General features: G+C 51.3%; 1 protein-coding gene across 2 annotated transcripts in view; it reads left to right on the top strand.

The window, feature by feature from the left end:
- RASGEF1A (RasGEF domain family member 1A) overlaps positions 1 to 20374 on the top strand; it is an 84726-nt gene that overhangs the window by 11852 nt on the left and 52500 nt on the right. The window contains exon 1 of one of the 2 annotated variants that reach the window (XM_077780095.1): positions 5158 to 5214. The exons of the other annotated variant lie outside the window; for it this stretch is intronic. The gene's annotated coding sequence lies outside the window, so the exon portion shown is untranslated. Of the gene's footprint in view, positions 1 to 5157; positions 5215 to 20374 lie in introns of those variants that run through there. 2 annotated transcript variants of the gene reach the window in all.

Genomic DNA, 20374 nt, shown 5'->3' with positions numbered 1-20374 from the left:
CACCAAGCATCCTCTCCTGCATATCACTTTGCTCCAAGTGTGAGCATATTTGTAGGATAAATCCCTCGGAATAGAGAAGAGCAGGATGAAATGGAGGTGCATTTGTAACTTTGATAGATTTTGCTAAACTGTCTTCCACAGCCACAGTAATTTAACTTCTGTTGGAGATGTACGTAAACACCTGTTTCTCCACGCCCTTATCTTTGCCAATCTGATAGGTGAGAAGCAGTATCTAGTTGCAATGTTAGCATTTCTCTCACTGAGAAATGAATGAGATTGAGCATATTTTCAAATGTATAAGATTCACCTGAATTCTCTTTTTCAGGAACTGATGTTTGAATTATTAACATGGTATCCATGTTGGGCCAATAGTATTTTTCTTATTTGATTCATAGAAGCTTTCTATATATTAGGGAAACTGACACTTGGAGTATGAGTTGCAAATCTTCAATTTATTGTATTTTCATTTTGTTATGATTTTTACCACACAGAATCTAAAAAAATATATGTACTCAGTAATGTACATATTATGTTTGAACCTGTGAAATTAAAATTTCTGTAGGTCAAAAATGTTGCCTATCAGTAATTTTCAGACTAACAAAAACTTTCGTACTGTGAAACTATAAAGAAATTCTCTCTGCGTTCCTCTAATAGGTTTTGTTTTTCAAATGTATTTGATTTATCTGGTAGGATGCCAATTTTATTATTTTTTTTTCCAGAGGGCCACTCATTTGCCTGACACCACGTATTAAACAATGACCTTTTGTTCACTGGTTCGAAATATCACCTTTATTCGTATACTAATCTGCCATATGTATTTGGAGTTATTCCAAGACTTTCTTGTTTGCTTCATTGCTCTGACTATATATTCATGTGCTGATACCATGTTAAGTATAACCATCATCAGGCATTTTCAAACACACTGAAAAGTAAAGAGAATAGGATAATGTACCCCCATATTCTCATTATCCAGATTCAGCAGTTTAGATTTTACCAGCTTGCTTCATTTACTCATTTTTCCTTCCTCCTCCTTCCTTTCCACCCTCCCTCATTCTTTTCTTTTTCTCTTACTCTTTTTCCTTTGTACTGAGGTATTTCAATCAAACCCCTGACCTCTGTAATTTGCCCCTATATACTCCTGGATCTCTGAAACAAACAAGGCCATTTACAAATAGAACCATGCAGTCATTATCACAAATAACAAAACTGATAGCAATTCGTTGCTGTCATCTAATGCCCAGCACATATTCAGTTTTCCTTAATTGTTTTTAAAATGATCTTTTACAGTTGGTTTGTAAAATTAGCAACCAAATTAAATCCACTTGTGGCATTTGGTGTTTATTTTTCATAAGCCTCTTTAAAAAAACTTTATTTACTTTGAGAGAGCATGCACATACACACATGCAAGTGGGTTGGGGGGACAGAGAGAGAGACTCCCAAGCAGCTCCATGCTGTCAGCACAGAGCCCGATTCGGGGCTTAATTGCACAAGCTGTGAGATCATGACCTGAGCGAAAATCAAGAGTCAACACTTAACCGACTAAGCCACTCAGGTGCCCATCATAAATTTCTTTAATCTGAAGCAGCCCTTCCTCCCCAGCCCTCCAACTGCCCTTCCCCCACCCTGTCACCTTTCTTTCTTTCTTTTTTTTTTAAATATTTTTTTATTTATTTTTGAGAGAGAGATGGAGACAGCGTGAGCAGGGGAGGGTCAGAGAGAGAAGGAGTCACAGAATCTGAAGACAGGCACCAGGCTCTGAGCTAGCTGTCAGCACAGAGCCCGACGTGGGGCTCGAACCCACGAACCGTGAGATCATTACCTGAGCCAAAGTCGGGCACTTAATCGATTGAGCCACCCAGGCACCCCTGTCACCTTTCTTTAAGCCATTGGCTTGTTGTAGAAACTTGAGTCTGTGACTGTGGAATGTCCTATTTTCGAGACTTGTCTGTTTGCTTCCTCGCAGTGTCATTTAACAAGCTCCTCCACTCCTGGTATCTTCTCTACACTGGAATTTAGCTCAAACAACTTCATTTTATGGGCTTGCACGTTCTTTTGGCAAGAATACTTCAGGGTGCTGCCCTGTACTTTGCAGGAGTCCGTCGTGTCAGGTTTGGTTGTGGTGGGCATGAACGTGGGGGAGATGGGACCTCATCTCCCTGCATCCCTTCTGTCCTTCTGACAGTTTCAACCATTGACAACCATGACCAGAGTCAAGTATGCCATCAAGGGCTGTGCCATGGTACCTTTCTAACTGTTCCTTACCAATGCATTTGTGAGGTTCTTCTAGAAAGAACATTCTCTCATCAACCAGGACAATTTGGTTACCCCAAAATGATTTCAGTGAAAAAGGCAGGGTAAGTGTTAGATTCTTTCCTTTCCCAACACATGGTTCACTCTGATGTTGCAATCTGTGCTTGTCTCCATAACTCAGCAGCCTAAGCCCGTCACACCCTTTTTTATCAAGTTGGTTATGCCATTTTTTTCCAGGCATAAACTTATATTTACTGTAGTATTGCTTTATCTTCTGGATTGAGCAGGTCCTTGTTAGCTGAGTAGTATTTCCTGTGGTTGTCATTGCAGCTTGCCGATTTCCTGGCTGTGACGTCACAATTGGGGGCGGGGGGGGGGCTGGGGGTGGTCAGCCCCACCTGGTTTTCTCATCAGTCCTGATAATGTTGAGGAGCCACCTTACAGCAGGTGAGGCCTTCTTCCCAGAGTGCTAGATCTTAGTGTAGCAGAGATGCCTGCACATCTGGGAGGCTGGTGAAGAGGATGTGTGCATGAGCCTCCCTGGGACATGGGGAGAAGAGCGTCCCATTTGTCTTGTCCTCTCCCTGGACAATGATGTGAGCCATCTCTGCATCAGGAGAGAGGGTGGGAGGGGAAGCTGAAGGCTCTGGTTAGCCCCAGGCCTATTGCTTTCACATGGTTGAGAATATCAGGGATGTTAGACAAGTGTCATCCTCATGACATGGGAGTCCCTAGCTAAGGGAGATGCCCTGCCTGGAGCCCTGGGGAGGCAGGGCTCACAGAGGGTACAGAGAGGAGCTGGGCGATGAAGAAGGGCCTCAGGAGCTGGTCCAGTGCAGCCCCTTGAGGCACAGACCCAGTCCTATGGGAGGGCAGGGCCTATGGGAAGTGCCTTGCAAGTGTCTGGGCTCTCGACCCTAGCTCGGCACCCTGATGCGTCCATGCTGACTTCTGGGGGTCTGAACTCTGCCCCTGAGCTGCTGTGCCTGCCTTTCGGGTCTGATAAGGGCCCCTGCAGGTGGGTTGATGCTGGGGGGCATCAAGGGCACTGAGTAGACTTCACTGGTCAAAAAAGCCCATCAGGAGCAGAATCCACTCCTGAAAGCCCTTCTTGACCGTCTCTTTCCCCGGAGGCCCTTCACAGCCTGGTATTGTTGCTTGGCAGCACCTGGCTTAAAGCAAAGATCCAACAGCAAGGGTTTAGTTGTGCATGAATTAAGGGTTCAGAGTGTTCAGTTGGCCCTCTCTCCCCTCCCTTCCCTGCAGAGTCGGTGCTCCCAGGTGGTGCTCACCCCAGGCACCCGGCAGACATCTGTTGAATGAGTGAATCTGCAGAAGCCGCCTCCCTGATGATGCAGCGCTGAGGCCACAGAGGTGGGCTCATGGGCAGCCGCGTGGCCTGCTGAATCCACACTGTGCTGGGTGTCTGGGGGTGTGCAGTTTTGCAGGCAATGAACAAGGCAATGAGACAGGGGCCAAAACACCTGCAGGAAGCAAATTTTTGGAAGGTCCTAGGACCCCACCCCCAATCATGGTGTGTGGGGCAGTGCTGGGCAAGGGTGCAGCAAGCCCATGGCTTCCTCGAAGGCTAGGGTGTTTCTCCCACATAGTGTGACCTTCATCTTGAGCCTCCTGCTTCCTAACCCTGCCTCACCTGGCCTGGGCTCCACTTGACCCTGGGTCTGCCCCTGGCTGGGCCTGGTGGGGCACCAGGGTCGGGGTGCCGTGCCTTCTTGTTGCTGCTTCCCAGGCCTTCTCCCAGCTATGATTTTAGATCATCTGTTCTGAAAGTGGGATCCAATCCTAGGACCGGGAGCATTACCATCCCCTTGGACCTTTTTTTTAGAAATGCAGATTCTCAGGCCCTTTTCCAGACCTCCTGAATCAGATACTCTAGGAGAGGCAGCTGCAGTGTGTGATTTAACAAGCACTCAGGGGATTCTGATGCCCACGAAAACCTGAGAACTGTTTGTTAAGATCAACCAGCCCAGCCCAAGAGGTTCAGGCCAGTACAAGATAAGATCTCTCCTCTTGGTTCTGAAGACTTCCCAGGCTATAGCCTGTGGTTCTGAGTCCACTGAGCCCTGCTGAGTGTCAAGCCTGCTCCCAGATGCTGACCCACAAGGGTCAGCCCAGAATGTTCTGTCCATTTGGGCCCTGGATGCTCACCACGCTGGGGCCTGGTACCACAGTGCAGGGACTTTTGAGTTCAGCACAAAACAGGGGCTTTTCTGTTCATCATATTTACTTTGGTTTCTAGAGAGCTGCCCAGTGGCATTCAGCTGACTCAGCCTCAGTCACAGCAGAAATCTCCCACAGACTAGGCTGACTGCACTTTTGGGATGGCCCTCAGGGGCTGTGGTCTGTGCTTTTATCTAAAACCCTCTAGGGGAGGTGAGTGATTGGCTCAGGGCCAGGATGTGGGGGAGCTCACTTCCCGGGGTACCCTGCCTGTCACTCCCACACACATTCAGCTCAGTTACTTGGGAGTCACTGGACCCGGTTACTCAGAGCACAGATGAATCAGCCTTCCCGTAACTGGCACTCAGGAACCTGGGGACTTGGAAGGGTTTCCAGGACACTGGGGGTGCTGACGTCTCTTGTTGGCATCTCTCTCCCAGCCCAGGGCAAACATCCAGGTGGAAGAGATGCTGCATTAGAGAGTGATTGTACCTGGCGGAGCTTTTCTTTAAACCTATCGTTTGACAAAGAATCCCTGACTTGGGGTAAGGGAGGGGATGGGATGGGAGGTAAGGGCATCATATTTGGGGGCTTTTTCATATGAGATTTTTTCACTTTCACAGAGCCCCTAAGATAGTGGTTTTCTCTACAGAAACACAAAGCAGGCTCAGAGAGGCTGAGAAACCCAACAAAAGCCACGCAGCAGTAAGGCTCAGAACTGGGACTCAGACCCAATCTGGCCATCCCCACTGTCCCAGGCCCTCTCATCAGGCACAGCACAAGGTAAGCCCTTCAGGAGGAAGTCTGGGGGTTCCCTCCCCATGTCCCCTCCCTCAGAAGTATAGAGAAAAACATTTAGTCCTTACATAAGTCAAATTGATGTCCTTACCATGGGATTTGCTGGAACTGTAACTTGTTCATATGGTTTTTGAAGCTTCTGAAGGGGGACAGAGTGGACAGAATCTCTACAGCCTCCCTAGGGAAGAGAGACCGGTGCTCTGGGGATGGTGTATGGGGGCTCCCGGGCAGGGCAGCCACAGAAGCAGCTATGGCCAAAGCTCCAGGAGTGGTGTCAGGGAGTCTGGGACCCCACCTGCAGCGTGGGGCACATGGTGCTGGACGTGCCTCAGGGCAGTGGCAGGTTCTGCGCCCACAGCCTGGCTGCCCTCCTTCCACTAGGCAGAGGCCCAAGGCTGTGTTGGATCTGGTGGGTGGGGGGCTGATTGTGAGGAGACAGTACCTCGTAAAGTCCAGGGAGATCACTGGGGAGACGACGCATCCAGAGACTCTGTCTACCCATGTGGCCCAGGCTGCACTCAGTACCTGCCTTTCGCTTGCCTGGCCTGGAGCACATCAGGGAGCCCTTCACTAAGTGCCAGGGAGCACAGGGGGGACGAAACGTCCCCAGAATAGGCTGTCACCCTGCGAGCTCAGAGGGTGGCTCTTTCCTGCCCAGCCCTTGTCCTCCCACTGAACCTCCAAGCTCTTACCCTCCCCAGGGTCCTGGGAGGTGTAGGGGGAGACTTCGCCCAGGAAGGGTGAGGGACAGAAGCCTTTGACCTTTCATTGTCAGGGGGACGTCCCAGGTGGGGGAGCGTACAGCTGATGCTGTGAAACCCCATTCTATTCATTCACTCATGTAGCTGGGCTCACTGTCCCCCCTCAGCCTTTTCCCTTCACCCCTCCCTCCTGTCACCCACAGTGCTCCTTCCAGTGGTTTCTACTCTGCCATGGATGCTTTCTCACCTCTCTGTCCCTGCTCACCCTCTGTCCCACCTCTCTAGGCTTTTGCTTACCTTCTGACTGATGGTGGGCAAATGTATCCCCTCCCCATCTCCAGCTAGGCCATTGCCCTGGCTCTGTACCTAAGCCCTCCCCCTGCCTCTCCGCCCCCCCCCCCCCNCCACTTGCCAGGCTGAATTCCTGGGAGCCTGTGCCCTGGGCCACTGCAGGTCCTGAGCCTGGAGCTGATGTCCTGACAAGACTCCGTGTCTCTGGGCTAAGGCCCGCCTGGGTCCTAATGAGCTCCTGCCCAGGCTGGGCCCTGCCCTGACTCTGGCTGGGCTGCAGCCTCTGCCTCTGTACTACTTCCTTTACACCCTGCAGCTGTGTCCCATCCGGGCTCCCACCTCCTGCTGGACGCCACGCCTGGACTGCGTCCCTCCTGACTTCCACCTTCCTCCCCCATCCCTGCCCCACCCCTCCCATGGGGGAACAGAATGCCAAGCCAAAGTTGAGGAAGCTCAAGCCCAGACCAGACTGACCTCTGGGGCCTCTGCTGTGAGTCAGAGGAAGAAGGAGAGGGATTGTCCGCCAGGTCCCTGCAGCCCCTCTTTCCTCCCTTGCCTGTGACCTAGAGATTCTGGAGACATGCTGGTGGGCGTGCCCTCCCGCTCTGGAGGTGCAGATGTGGGCTGTGGGCACAGGGGGCTCAGATATACCCCGTGGGGGTCGACGCCTGGGGGTGCGGGTGGAGGACATCATGGTGGTGATGTCTGGGCCTCACAGTGTTCTGTTAGGGACGCTGTGGGCTTCTTGCCTGTGGCAACTCATCTAGCCCCATCAGCCCTGAGAGACAGGGCAGCTCCTGCCCCCATTTTACAGGTGAGGAAACTGAGAGATGATGGGGGTGCAGGTGGGCCCCAGGCTGTAGTGCTGCCTGCAGAGGGGAGAGGGGTCCTGCAGGGGAGGGTGGGCCCGAGTTGGAATTCACTTCAGGAGTCATGGGGCCTCTTGGTGGGCCTTGGGCCCTCAGTGCCCCATTCAGGGGTGCCTGTGGGGACATTATCGCAGGTGGCAGAGGCCTGTCCTCATTCCTCCTCCAGGGGCAGGGAGAGGGAAGGAAGCCTTCCTGGTCGGATGCAGTAAGAGGGTCCAGGAAAGCACACTGAGGGTGCCAGTGGGTTCTCTGCAGGCCACAGACTGTCCACTCAAACATCTAGGCCTGTTGCCAGGGCTGTTGGGTTCCATTGTGGTTTCTCTATCGGTGTGGTACAAGTAGAGGCCTGGGCTCTGTGTGCATCCTGCTGTGGCCCAGAGGCCCTGTGGCCACCCCCAGCAGGTCTGGCTTCTGAGTTTGCCCACACCACCCCAATAGAGCTGGCCTGGGGAGCAGCACCCCAGGCAATTTCTCTGGCTGCGTTTGTGGGGTGGGGTAAGGTGGCCAGACATTCCTTTCCTTTTCCTGTTCCCATAGTGCAGTGGGAGCCACCGTCTGGGCTACCAGGGTGAGGCCAGAGCCCTGGCCCCTAGCTGGCTGGGCCCAGAATGAGCAGTGTGACACTTCTAGCCTCAGTTTCCCTGTCTGTGAGGCAGACAGCCAGGCTGAAGCTCTTCCGGCTCTCCCAGGGTATGCAGAGGCTCAGTGTGCACTGCCTGGCTAGACCCCCAGAACTGTCTTCCTGAGTCCCCCAGGCCAGTTGGTCAGCTGCCTTCTCTTGCCATCCTTCTCCCTTGGCCTGCTCAGCTCTTGCTGACAAGGGGCCCTGTGGCCTTTTGAGGTGGGGGGCCTCCTCAGGACAGGAGTGGTTGGGGGTGTTAGTGTGTCAGGTGGGGGCCCTGGTCAGAGATGTCTTGTGTCAGAGATGCTCCTTGCCTGGGGCTGCTGGGCTGTGGGTCTGGCGCCTGCTACTCATCTCCCCCAGATGCCCATTCGCCCAGACCCTGACTCCCCAGCGATGAGCACTTGTGCAGGCCTGGGCCCTCCTCCCTCTCCCTCATGTCCAAAGCTTGGGGGTCAGGAATCGGGGAGACCACCTTCTCCTGTGATCCCCTCCGGTGGAAAGCTTAGGAATCACGCACGCGGTAAGGGTGCCGGAATCCAGCTTTGCCACCTCCCGCCTTGCACACGCTGCTGACTTTTCTGGGTCTCAGACGCCTCCCCTGTGAAAGGAGGTGACCTATAAGCTGTGTTCCAGGGCGAGGTGACGCTGCACATGGCAGGGGGCCTGGGTGCCCTTGTGGCCTGTCCTCCTTCCCAGCTCTCCCACCTGGTGGGGCCCGCAGGGCTCCCGGCTCCAGGCCCACACGGGCTGCACCCAACTCGGTCTCTCAGAGTCCAGGTCTGGGAGTGGGTGAGCCCTGGCCCACCTGCTGAGTGTAGGGGGGCGCCACACAGCCGTCCCAGCCCAGCCTGGCCACGACGGTCTGCGCAGCAGGTCCCCTGCAGTCGGGTGTGCTGTGGGTCACCGCAGGGTCTCTTTCTGCAGTGATTCCTGCAACAGAGCACACAGTACACGGCCTCTAGGGTAAATAGTCTGATGGAGGCGGCAGGGGTATGAGGAAGGAGAGAGAGGGAGGGAAGCCTGGAAGGGCTTCTCTAATTCACACACAGGAGGTGGCTTCTCGTGTTGCTTGGCAACCAGAGGAGAAAGTAGGAGCCCAGGCCCTGCTGATACCCCAAGCCCCGTTCTGGCTTCCAGTTCAGGAGACACACAGCTCCAGGTTCTCCCTCCAGGGCTGTCTTCCCAGAGAAGCCAAGGGTGATGGGGCTCCCAGGAATGGCTACATGTCTACCACCACATGGTCTTGAGCCAGAAACTGGGTGTCCCCCTTCCCTCAGCACCAGGCTGTAGGGTTCTCCTGATGTGGGAGTCTGGCCTTTATTTCTACTTTGACCCTGACCAGTGTCCTGTGTCCTTGGATAGACTGTTTTACATCTCTGACCTCAGGTTTGCACTCTTATAAAATGGGCCAGTAGCACTCACAGGAGTAAATGACTAAGATGTGATGCTCAGTCCTGGGCCCATTCAGTCCTCAAGGGCACGTTGAGTGCCTGTAAGTGGGGCTCTAGGACACAGGAGGCTCCATGAAGAGCCACCTCTGCCCCCAGGAGCTTGCAGTCTAAGAGAAGGTGAGAGTGACAGGTCTTCCCAGACTGTCCCAGGCCATTGGACAAATTGGACAAAAGTGTAGCTCTGAGACTGAATCAGGACTGGGGTCAGTTCCCTAGTCACTGCATGACTGTCCTGGACATCCCTGGAGGGGTCCAAACGGGAGTGGCAAGCGGGGCAAGCGGGGTGGCAGTGGGCGGGGCAGGAAGGAACAATGCTGAGCAGGTAGGCAGCAGAGGAGTGAGAACATCAAAGTCAGCCAAGGCAGGGGGGAGGGGAGAGAGTGCCAGCGGATGTTGGCTCCTGGGAGGGGCCTGTGGCGGGACAGTGACTTTGGGAGGGTTTTCCTGCATCTCTATGCATGTCCCTCCCTGGCATTTCCACTCCAGCCAAGCCAGAGGACCTGGGTTGAGCTGGGTGGGGCCCCACTGTGCAGGGCAGTCACCAGGCCATGGTGGAGGGGACTTCCCAGGAAGGTGCCGGAAACCCCAGAGCCTCCCAATTTCCTCTCCAAATGCCTGGGAATTTGGTGGCCTCTGCCCAGGAGGAAAATCCCCAACTTTCCCTGCTGTTCTTTGTGGCCAGGAAGCCTGAAGTGGGTGCGGGGATCCCATGTGGTCAGACCCCCATGGGGACACAGCAAATGTTACTCGTGTCATTGCTTGCATGCCGTGAAGAGGCTGCCTCCTTTGGTTGCTCCTTTTAGCCATGATTTTGGGGACTTCAGAGAGGGACCCTGCCCGAGGCTCACCCCACAGTGACCTTGAGCTACAGCAGTGGTTCCAGACTTGCTGTGGCAACAGACACTCTGCTCAGAAGACACAGGCCTCTGGAGGAGCACCACCAGAGCCACTGTTGAGCAGGATCCCCACTGGGCCCCCGGTGCATCGCTCCCCTACTCCTGCACTGTGGGGCCCAGGGGACCCTGTGTGGCTGTGGGGTGACCTGGCCATGAAGGTGTCAGTTCCAGGCCCTCCAAGCCAATGGGACTAGAGTAGACGAACAAGAAAGGGAGGGAGTTGGGGGCACTGCGAACCAGGAGATGGAGAGGTGGGGGGAAGAAGACCAGGCAGGTGGACCCGCAGACCACAGTGGGTGCCGTGCCAGGGCTAACGAGGCAGCAACTGGTGGGCCTGGGCATGCAGGAGGTGTCTGGCCCCTCACAGCTATCTTGGTACCATTGTCACAGTAAGGTGCTTGGGAGGCTCTGAGGGCATTCCTCCATACCCCTTGCCCTCTCTGCACCCCCTCCCGCCCCCGGGCTCCCCTCATTGGGTACTTTGGTCCAGCCCATCTCCTCCTCGGATCCCTCGTGGCAGGGATCACAGGAGACATTTCTGGAAGGATGCCCATTTGCCACATACCTGTGTGTGCAGACACATGTCGGGGCCTAGCACACACATCTTACTCAGTCCTCGCAGCAGCCCTGCGGGGTAGGGGAGAGTGTGCCAGACCCAGGCCCTGCTCCTAAGCACAGCAGGGGCAGGCAGGCAGTGCTGTCAGCTGTGTGTGTGTGTGTGTGGCCACAGGGTGGCTGCTGGGCCTGGGGGACCTCCAGAACTCAGGTCCAGACGGCCTTGTGCGGTGGAACCCAGGAGGTGTGCGAGGGCCCCTCCCGGGTGCCCGTCTGAGCCTCATTCTGGTGCTCTGAAGAAGAGTTGGTGGCCCCGGGACCTGTGCAGGGTGGTTGCCTTAATAAATTGCCACAAACTGAGTGGCTTCAATAACTCACGCTTATCATCTTACTGTGCTGTGCGTCAGAGGCCAGCAGAATCTCAAGGTAAAGGTGCCCCAGCTATTCTTCCTCCCTGGAGGCTCTGGAGGAGGATCGTGTCCTGCTTACCTAGGTGTTTGTTCCATGTGCTGTAGACTGAGCACCCCATTCCCTGCTGGTTGGTGGCTGGAGGTCCCTCGGCCCCTAGGCCTTGCACATGGCTCCCTGCAGCTCAGAGCCAGCAGTGGGGCATTGGCTGCACCATTGCTACACCTCTTTCTCTGACCACAGCTGGGAAAGCCCCCCAATTTTACGTACTTGTGTGATTAGCCTGGGCCCACCTGCATGACCCAGGATGATCTCCGCATCTCAATGGCCTTAATTTAATCACATCTGCAAAGTCCCTCTGGCAATGTAGTCCTTTTTTGAAAAGCCCCTTTTGTCGCATTCACAGTTACAGGGATCAGGGTATGGGCATCTCAGGGGATCATACCGAGCATTGGGGGGTCTTCTGTGGGCATCAGAGAAGCCTCTCTAAGAGGGGCCTTAGGCAGTCGCAGCCCAGGGCAGACCTGGTTGGGGCACCCCTGCAGCCCAGCCTCCCTGTCTGGGGGTGGACTATGTGACAGTCTTTCCCATGAGCCAGATCCTGGTGATCTTTTGAGGTCCTACAGGAAGGGGGCATGTGCTCTGTGAGGAGAGTTGGAGGCCAGGCATTTGCCTGCTCGCAGTGGAAACTCTAGCAGGGTTTCAAAGATGTATGGTCAGAGTGCAGGGGGAGTGGCCCACAGGGCCTGTGATGGGGGTGGAAAGGGTCTCCAGGGCTTCTGTCAGGTTGCTGGCAGCCTGAGAGCCCCAGCCCAGCCACCTCTGCCATGGGCTAGAAGGGCAAGGTCCCTGCTGCCACTGGCTCGGCCATTCTCTGGCAGGCAGGGAGACACACCTGTAAGCATGCGGCCATGGCCGCGCTCGCTCAGCCACCATTCAGGCCGTCCTTGCAGCCCAGCCCAGAACGGGCCTCCTCTAGTGTTACCTAAGGCCCCGAGCTTAGGGCAGGAGAAGGGAGAACAGACCTTCTAGAAAGAAAGAGCACTGTGGACCCAGAGTGTGTGCTCTGAGGGGTCTGAATCCAGGGAACCCCTGTCTCCCTCCCTCCCACATATGCTTGTCTGTGTGCACTGGCTGCCCTGCCGACCCTAAGCCACCCCAGTGTCAAAGCCCCCCACTCCCAGGGGTGAACGTCTCTGCCTTCACCAGGCCTGGCTGGGGGAGAGTCAGCTCTGCTCCATCTTGATTGCCCTGCTCCACCTCGATGTGGAGGTGTTCCCCACTGGGGAAGGCGGTGGAGCTGGGCATCACCATGCACATACCCGGGAGGGATGCCCTGGTTGGCTTTCCAGGGGCTCCAAGCCCTCTCTGTTCTTGGGGGTCTGAGCTGGGCAAGTCTCCATCCTGGGTTCTCCCAGCATTGGTGGGGACAGGTGCCCCCAGTGTCCTCACTTAGAACTCTGGTACCGCACCCCATGGCCAGGGTGGGGCGGGAGCTCGGTGCCGCTCCCGTGTGTCCTCGGGGTGCTGTCACCCCCACCCCCGGCAGGGACTCCCTGCCTGCCTGTTCCCACATTACCAATGGTCAGACGTGTGGTGGGGCCTCCCAGGGCACGGCACCTTCACTTGTCTTCCTGTGAACCCAGCGCTGGCAGAGGAAACCAGTACTCGTGAGGGCCGGGGGCTGGTCCAGGCCACCTAGCCAGAGGCAGAACTGGGCCAGAGCACAGCTTCTGTCCTTGTCCAGGAGCACCCTGTCCTCCCTCACTGTCCCGTCCGGGAGGAGCAGNGACATCTCAATTTTCACAGCTGCCTGTGCCCATCACACACTCCTGCTCTGTTGCAAATGAGGAACAGCAAATCAATCCATGTGGCTTTTTCTTTTCTTTTCGATACATGTGTGGGTGTGTTCCTGCTCCAGCATCTGTGCCTCTGGGGGAGCTCCTAGTAAAGCTCAAATCACAGAGTGGCGAGGGGGTGGCCGGGAGGTGCAGGCAGGCGGCATGCAGCGGCTGCGCCCCACGCTGGGGAGGGAACCTGGCGGCTTCTCACCAGCACTTGAGGCGGCTGCGACAGGCTGATCGCCCTGGGGCAGGAAGGGAGATGGAGTCTCAGAAAAGGGTGGGGGGGGGGGGGATTGTCACAGAACAGAACAAGTGAAGCCAGGCTCCAATCCCCAAAGCAGCCTCTTCCCACAGCCCTTCCTGTTGGATGTCTGGCTTTCTGACACCTCTCCAACCCTTCCCCTGTGGGTCAGAGGGGAGACTACTGCCTTCTGTGTCTTGATGCCCTAGAGGTGCTCCCATTATGCTGTTTGCAGCACAGTTTGCAGCACAGTTTGCACTGCCCTGTGTGATGCCTGGGCCCCGACGACTTTGTGAATCGGGGCAGAGGCCCCTGCTCACCCGGTCCCTCCAGATGGTCAGCAGGCTGCAGGGGCGTCTGCCCGACCAGACCCAGGACAGATCCTGCCAGCAGGTTCTTGCCCAAGGACCCAGGTGCCTCAGGCCCTTAAGGACTGCCCTGCCTTAGCCTCCCCCTCCTCCCCCTGCCCTGTGGGAAGCTGCGCTCGGCCAGGTGGCAGGTGGGAAAACAGCTAAGCCATGAAGCCCCTCAGGTGCCTTGAGTGTTTTGGCCGGCCCTAGGGGCTGGGGGAGGGGCAGACAGAAAACTCCCCTCCTGGGGTATCTGGCCCACCCTCCCCTGCGGCTCATACACCTCATACTCTGCTTCTCAAACCTGGCTGTGCATTAGAATCCCCCTCAAGCTGGCAGGGAGCATAAATTCCCAGGCCACATCCCCAGAGACTGATTTAGTCAGTTTGGGGGTGGAGCCCAGGGATCCATTTTTAGCAGTCTTGCTGGGGGGAGGCGGTGATGGGGGACACATTTTGAGAGTGAATTATGTCAGATAACAGGCAGAAATGGGACTATCCTTGGTCCACCGGGACAGTTGTGTCTTTGTGGTTGGTGACAGAGTACACTGAACTGGGGGCCAATCTCTGCATCACCCAGCCAGGAAGTGTCAGAGCGGCCTGGTGCTGCGGTGGCCCCCAAACCCAGGTCACCCCATCTGTGGACGTGCAGTGCCGGGAGAGGGTGGCAGGCCAGGATCTGTGACCACCCTCCTGGCTGTGTATCACACACTGCAGTTTTTAAAAGAGGAGACTGAGGTTCAGAGAGGGGAAAGAAAGGCTTGTGCCAACTCCCTAAGTGAGGATGCAGAGCTGGGGACCTCGCCAGGCTGCCCAGCTCTGCCACACGTGCTATGTCGCCTCCCTCGGGGACTCTACCTGCAAAGGGCAGTGAATAATTTTGCTTTAAAAATTAAATTTAAACGCATAAATTGAAACACCTGCAGGAGCATTGTCCTGATTAAGGAACTCTGAGATCCTGGAGTCAAATGCCTCGGTGGCAGCTCCTGACCTGGACAAGGCCCCTCACTCTCAGGACGAAGTCTCCTGCCCCCTCCCCACCTGACCAGGGGTCTCTGCCCAAGGTCCTTGGCCTCAGCGCTCCCTGGGAATGTTGGGCCCAGATTCCTGGGCATGAAGAGTAAATTGTTAATGTGACATCTGTCTCACTGTAAAGAAGGTTTATTCACAACAAACATCTGTAACAGTCCGAAGGAAGGCTGAGCCCACGCCGGCAGCCCGAGAGCAGAGAAGGCAGAATTCCACCCACCCGTGGAACCTGTTCTCAGGTGTTCTGTCCTTCCTTCCTGCCGAGAAGAGGTGCTTGCTGTCTCCTGCTCCACAGAGCACCCCACCCCGCTGGAGGCAGAACTCAGGCCAGGAGGCTCCCTGCAGGCTCAGCCTGTTGCTCTTAGTGCCTCTTCTAAATTGGAGGTGACCTGGTGTGTGGCAGGTAGTTTCAAACTTTCTTTAGCGGTGAAAGAAACCCAAGATGATACCAAGTAGGTCCTGGGGAATGAGCTGTGTCTGAAAGGAGGTGGGGAAGACGGCTGGGCTGAGAGTCGGGTAAAGGAGACAGTCATCGTTTGATCCCAGGAATAGCATGGCTGCGGGGGCTCCTGATCTGTGAGCCCTGGCAGAGAGGAGGTGCGGGGGCAGGCCAGGCAGGAAGAGCAATTTGAACAGAGGGAACAGCCTGTGCAGAGTTCTGTGAGGGAGGGAGCAGAGCCACCCAGCAGCAGTGGGGATGGGGTCAAGGGGAGTCTGCACCTTGCTGGCCACGTCACCAAGTTTTGTCCTCCATGAAGCAGTGGGAAGCCAGTGAAATGTTTTAAGAAGTTGGAGCAGGCAAAAGCCACACACACATGATCCTATCTGTGGCGTGGTTAGCAGCTGGGGAGGGGCCGGAATGGGGGGCTAGCACTGGGAGGAGTTTCTCTGAGGAGAGAGATGGCCACTTGGGCTGGGTTGTCAGCATAGATGGGCAGGCAGATGTGGTCAGACATGGGAAATACAGAGCAGGTAAAACTACTGGGACCTGGTGACGCCCTGGACATAGGGCAGCGGTGGGGGAGGGGTCTTTGTAGCTCTTTTACATTTGTTTCTTTTAAGATTTCTTTTGTTGCCTAAAGGATCTGATCTTCCCTTGGCCCTTAGGCCTTTTGCTTTCATGTGTCTTTCTCTTAATGGCTGTTTGTGCCTGCTGACCTTGGGGCTGTCTGTCTATTTTAAGGAAGGGGTCTGGGGGCTGGCTGAGCACTCCTGCTGCTGTCTTGGGGTCAGACTGTATTCCAGAGTCTTGCCTCCTGTGCGGAATTCCCAGCCAGACACTGAGCAGTGAGACAGGATGAGTCAGCACTTTGCTCTAAGGCAAGTTTGGGTGCCAGGGACTGGGGGTCAGTAGCAACACCCCCCTCCCAGGCTCCAAACAGTACCTGAGCTCTGAGGGCTTCACACAGGGCACCTGGCTTCACATGGGAGGCTGCCTTAGAAGACAGCTCTCCTGGGCGTGCTTGGCTGGTTTGGTCGGTGGAGCATGTGACTCTTGATTTTGTAAGTTCAAGTCCCATGTTGGATGTAGAGATTACTTAAAAAAATAAAATCTTAAAAAAAAAAAAAAGATAGCTCTCCATGTGGGGGGTCTGCCCCTGCCTCCAGGCCCAGTCCTGTGGTGGGAGGGTGAGGTGAGCCCTCCCTCGGGCGACCTCCACATGCCTTTGGTCTGTGTGCCCACTTTTCTCCTGAGAGGTGGGGCTTCCTGTTCAGGCTTTTCTGTGATTTTGTTCACCACCCACCCCCACTTGCCTTCCGTTTTCCGAAAGTGTGAGTCACTCTTGTTGATCAATGACCCACCCTCTTCCACAACTTTTCCTCTGTGTTCTTTTAGCTCATAGAGGTTGGGAAGGGTGAAAAGCAAGTGCACATGTTCTGTCCACCATCTTTAAAAAATTTTTATTTATTTATTGAGAGAGAACATGTGCGTGTGGGGGAGGGGAGGGAGAGAGAGAGAGAGAGAGAGAGAGAGAGAATCCCAAGTAGTATCCATGCTAAGTGCAGAACCCAATGTGGGGCTCAGTCCCACAATCCCACGGCCCTGGGATCATGACCTGAGCCAAAATCAAGAGACCGACACTTAACTGACTAACCCATCCAGGTGCCCCTGGTTCACCATCTTGAACTAGAAGTCAGAATTTTTTCCTGTAAAAGTTGCTCTTATAAATCCAATTGTTTTGTTACCATTTCTCAGGTCCAAAGTTGTGACGGCTTGATTTCTCTTTCTCTCAAAACCCATGTCTGATCAATGAGAAAATCCCATCCTTAATATATTGCATAATCTGCCGCTTCTCATTCCCTGCACTGCTCCGTCCCCAGTACAAGCCACCCTCCCAAGCATCAAGAGTCATTTGCTCCACCAACTCTGTGGACTCAACTTCATTCTTTTGCATATGGTTATTCAGTTGTCTCAGCATCCTTTGTGTCTCAGCATCGTTTGTTGAAAAGACTCTTCTTTCAATAATTGCCCCACCACCTTTGTTGAAAATCAATTGAACATAGATATATGGGCTTACTTTTGGTCTTGGTCTCTATGTCTATCTTTGGTCCTTGTTCCCTTGGTCTATATGTCTATCTTTGTGCCAGTGTCATACAGACTTGATTATTATAGCTTTGTATTAAGTTTTTAAATGGGGGAAGTGTGAGTCTTTCAACTTTTTTCTTCTTTTTAAAGATTGCTTTAGCTGTTCTAGATCCCTTGCATTTCCATGTGAACTTTAGGAACAAGTTGTCAGTTTCTGCAAAACAACAACAACAAACAGCAGCTAGAATTGTGATAGGGATCACATTGACTCTGAAAATCAGTTTGGGGAGTATTGTTGTCTTATCTTAATATCATCTTCTAATTCATGAACATGGGATATCCTTCTGTTTATGTAAGACTAAATTAATCCTTCCAAATACGTGCTATAGTTTTCAGTGTACAAGTCTTACACTGCTTTTGTTAAATTTACTCCTAAGCATTTTATTCTTTTTGATGCTGTTGTGAATGGAATTGTTTACACTTACCTCAAAGCATTTAAAATTTTTCCTCATGATTTCTTCTTTTCCCTGTGGTATTTAGTAGCATATTGTATAATTTCTACATATTTTTGAATTTCCCAGTTTTTTTTTTTAATGTTATTGGCTGCTGCTATTCCGTTGTGGTGGCAGAACATGCTTTATATGATTTCAGTTCTTGTAAATTATTAAGACTTGTTTTATGGCCTAACATATGGTCTGTTTTGGAGACTATAGCACGTGTATTTGAGGAGAATATACATTCTTGTGTCTAGTTGGTTTACAGTATTGTTCAAGTCTTCTATTTCCTTACCGATCTATAGTTTAGTTGTTTTATTCATTACTGAAAGCAGGATATTGGAGTTGAGTACTAGTTTTGTTGAATTGTCTATTTTTCCCCTCAGTTCTATCAGTTATTCCTTCTTAAATTTTGGGGCTCTGTTGTTAGGTGCATATATTTATAATTATTATATCCTCTTGATGGATTGACCCTTTTCTCATTATAAAATCACCTTTTCATTGCTAGTTACAATTTCTTAGCAGTTTTAGAAACATCTATTTTATATGTCTTCATACACAGCTGTACTTTTATTACAGACTTACTGTCACATCCAATAACTGACATAACACAGTTCAACAAAATGAGTAAATAGCAATCATAGAAATAGCTTCTTAATATGAGTCCTTTTTCTGAACATGAGTCTTAGAACAATGCTGTGGTTGATTAGAGATTGGTATCACATCTATATACCAAAATAAAAATGTTCTCAACTTTCTGAGCAAATGGCACTCTAGAAATCTCTTTTATATTAGTTAGTGACTTTTAACACATCTACAGACCTGTAAGCACATCTGTCCACAGAAATAAACTGTTCTCATCTTGACAAGCCTGGAACATACATAGAAATGTCTTTTTGTTGTTGTTGTTGCTTGTCTGTTGAAACAGTTTTTCTGTATACAATACCAATCGGTCAACACATACACCTAATTAAATTACACCCTTCTCAATTTTCTGAGATAGTGGCATTCTTAGAAACATTTTTTGCATATGTATTTAAATACTTTTCTAACATGTATTATACAAATACATTTATTGAAATACTATTCTCAACTTGCCAAGCGTGAAAGAATCATACAAACATCGTTTTTTCACATATCTAGTAACAATTTTTTTCTTGAAAGTCTATTTTGTCTCATAAATTCTATGTTGTTTGATATTAGTTTATTTTTTCTGATATAGCCTTTCTAGCTTTCTTTTGGTTATTGTTTTTTTAATTTTTAAATTTTTTCTGAGAAAGAGAGAGACAGCATGATCAGGGGAGGGTCAGAGAGAGAGGGAGACACAGACTCTGAAGCAGCCTCCAGGCTCTGAGCTAGCTATCAGCACAGAGCCTGACATGGGGCTTGAACCCATGAACCGTGAGATCATGATCTGAGCTGAAGTGGGTTGTTCAACTGACTGAGCCACCCAGGCGCCCCCTTTTGGTTATTGTTTACACAGAATATCTTTTCCATTCTGTCACTTTCAACCTAACTTGTCTCTGAATCTAAAGTGTGCCTCTTGTAGAAAGCATATTGTTGAATCATGTTTTTAAATCCATTTTGCCAATCTTGGAATGTTTAATTCACTTACATTTAATGTAATTCCTGGTAAGATAGGAATCTTTTTTCCTTTTCAAATGTTTTTCATTTTCAAATTTGTCATTTTTGTTCTTCCTCTCCTCCCTTGTTGCTTTCTTTTGTGTTGAATAGATATTTTGTAGTACCATCTTAATTCCCTTGTCATTTCTTTTATTATATAATTTTGAGTTTTTACCTTAGTTATAGCTTAGATTACCATTATCATCTTAATTTATAACAATGTAGTTCAGATTAATACTAACTTAATGTCAGTAGCATATAAAAACTTTGCTTTTCTGCAGCTCTGTTATCTTTCTTCTCCTTTATGCCCTTATTGTCATAAAATTTACATCTTTAGATATTGTGTACTCATCAGTACATATTTATAATTATTGATTTGTGCAGTTGTCTTTTAATTCAGTTAGGAGAAAAAAGTTATAAGCATCAAATACACTTATACTGTCTTTTATATTTACCTATATGGGTTACTTTTACTAGTGCTCTTTATTTTTGCATATATATTTGAGGGACTCTCTTTAGTAGTTATTGTAGGTTAATTATCTGAGTGATGACAGTTCTCTGTTTTTATTTATCTGGGAAATTTCTCCTTCATTTTTAAAAAATTTAAAAAATGTTTTTTATTTATTTCTGAGAGAGAGAGAGACAGTGAGAGAGAGAGACAGCATGAGCAGGGGAGGGTCAGAGAGAGAGGGACATACAGAATCTGAAGCAGGCTTTAGGCTCTGAGCTGGCTGTCAGCACAGAGCCTGATACGGGGCTTGAACCCATGAACTGTGAGATCATGACCTGAGCAGAAGTTGGATGCTTAACCGACTGAGCCACCCAGGTGCCCCTTTCCTTCATTTTTGAAGGATAGTTTTGCTGCATAAAGATTTGTTGGTTGACATCTTTTTTCTTTCAGTACTTTATATGTGTTATCCCATTGCTTTCTGCCCTCCATGGTTTCTGATGGGAAACCTACTGGAATTTGTTAAACTTTTTGGATGTGTAGATTAATGTTTTTAAATCAAATTTGGGAAGTTTCAGCCACTGATACTTCCAATATTCTTACTGATCCTTCCCCACTGGCCCCCCACCCCCATCTCTCTTTTGGGACTCCCATTATACATATGTTGGTATGCATGATGGTATCTGAGGCTCTGTTTATTTTTCTTAATTTTTTAGTTTCTGTTCCTCAGACTAGATGACATCTATTGACCTACCTTCAGGTTCACTGATTCTTTTTCTTTTTCTTTTTTTTTT

Source organism: Crocuta crocuta, unplaced genomic scaffold (assembly GCF_008692635.1).
Source record: "Crocuta crocuta isolate KB4526 unplaced genomic scaffold, BGI_CrCroc_1.0 scaffold170, whole genome shotgun sequence".
NCBI classification, from domain to species: Eukaryota; Metazoa; Chordata; class Mammalia; order Carnivora; family Hyaenidae; genus Crocuta; species Crocuta crocuta.
Note: the sequence above shows the minus strand (reverse complement) of the source record. Positions and strands in the feature narration are given on the sequence as shown.